The sequence below is a fragment of the Arachis hypogaea genome, chromosome 11 (genome assembly GCF_003086295.3).
Source record: "Arachis hypogaea cultivar Tifrunner chromosome 11, arahy.Tifrunner.gnm2.J5K5, whole genome shotgun sequence".
In the NCBI taxonomy this organism is placed as follows: Eukaryota; Viridiplantae; Streptophyta; class Magnoliopsida; order Fabales; family Fabaceae; genus Arachis; species Arachis hypogaea.
Window position 1 is genome coordinate 58,349,619 of NC_092046.1, and position 1,765 is coordinate 58,351,383.

At 42.5% G+C, this 1,765-nt stretch overlaps 1 non-coding gene across 1 annotated transcript; it reads right to left on the bottom strand.

The window, feature by feature from the left end:
• Positions 1 to 281: 281 nt before the first annotated feature.
• Positions 282 to 389, bottom strand: LOC112724582 (small nucleolar RNA R71). Its single transcript, XR_003163738.1, has one exon. It is a non-coding gene; the product is annotated as a small nucleolar RNA R71 (small nucleolar RNA).
• Between the last annotated feature and the right edge of the window lie 1,376 nt (positions 390 to 1,765).

A 1,765-nucleotide genomic window follows, 5' to 3' on the forward strand; every position in this document is an offset into this window, starting at 1 on the left:
AGCTGAAACCTCAATTAGTTTCTCTGATGCAGCAGAACTGCAAGTTTCATGGACTTCCATCTGAAGATCCTTTTCAGTTCTTAACTGAATTCTTGCAGATATGTGATACTGTTAAGACTAATGGAGTAGATCCTGAAGTCTACAGGCTCATGCTTTTCCGTTTTGCTGTAAGAGACAGAGCTAGATTATGGTTGGATTCTCAACCCAAAGACAGCCTGAACTCTTGGGATAAGCTGGTCACGGCTTTCTTAGCCAAGTACTTTCCTCCTCAAAAGCTGAGCAAGCTTAGAGCTGATGTTCAAACCTTCAGACAGAAAGAAGGTGAATCCCTCTATGAAGCTTGGGAAAGATACAAACAGTTGACCAAAAAGTGTCCTTCTGACATGCTTTCAGAATGGACCATCCTGGATATATTCTATGATGGTTTATCTGAGCTATCAAAGATGTCACTGGACACTTCTGCAGGTGGATCCATTCACCTAAAGAAAACACCTGCAGAAGCTCAAGAACTCATTGACATGGTTGCTAATAACCAGTTCATGTACACTTCTGAAAGGAATCCTGTGAGTAATGGGACGCCTATGAAGAAGGGAGTTCTTGAAGTTGATACTCTGAATGCCGTATTGGCTCAGAATAAAATATTGACTCAGCAAGTCAATATGATCTCTCAGAGTCTGCATGGAATGCAAGCTGCATCCAACAGTACTCAAGAGGCTTCTCCTGAAGAAGAAGCTTATGATCCTGAAAACCCTGCAATAGCAGAGGTAAATTATCTAGGTGAACCTTATGGAAACACCTATAACTCAACATGGAGAAATCATCCAAATTTCTCATGGAAGGATCAAAAGCCTCAACAAGGCTTTAATAATGGTGGAAGAAACAGGTTTAGCAATAGCAAGCCTTTTCCATCATCAACTCAGCAACAGACAGAGAACTCTGAACAAAATGCTTCTAATTTAGCAAACTTAGTCTCTGATCTATCTAAGGCCACTGTAAGTTTCATGAATGAAACAAGATCTTCCATTAGAAATCTGGAAGCACAAGTGGGCCAGCTGAGTAAAAGGATCACTGAAATCCCTCCTAGTACTCTCCCAAGCAATACAGAAGAGAATCCAAAAGGAGAGTGCAAGGCCATTGACATAAGCGCCATGGCCGAACCTGTAAGGGAAGGAGAGGACGTGAATTCCAAGGAGGAAGACCTCCTGGGACGTCTAGTGATCAATAAGGAGCTTCCCTCTGAGGAACCAAAGGACTCTGAGGCTCATCTAGAGACCATAGAGATTCCATTGAACCTCCTTATGCCCTTCATGAGCTCTGATGAGTATTCCTCTTCTAAAGAGAATGAGGATGTTACTGAAGAGCAAACTGCCAAGTTTCTTGGTGCAATCATGAAGCTGAATGCCAAATTATTTGGCATTGATGCTTGGGAAGTTGAACCTCCCTTGTTCATCAATGAACTAAGTGATCTGGATCAACTGACATTGCCTCAGAAGAGACAGGATCCTGGAAAGTTCATAATACCCTATACCATAGGCACCATGATCTTTAAGGCTCTGTGTGACTTTGGTTCAGGAATAAACCTCATGCCCCTCTCTGTAATAGAGAGACTTGGAATCTATGGGGTGCAAGCTGCTAAAATCTCATTAGAGATGGCAGACAGCTCTAGAAAACAGGCTTATGGACAAGTAGAGGACGTGTTAGTAAAGGTTGAAGGCCTTTACATCCCTGCTGATTTCATAGTCCTGGATACTGGAAAGGAGGAGGA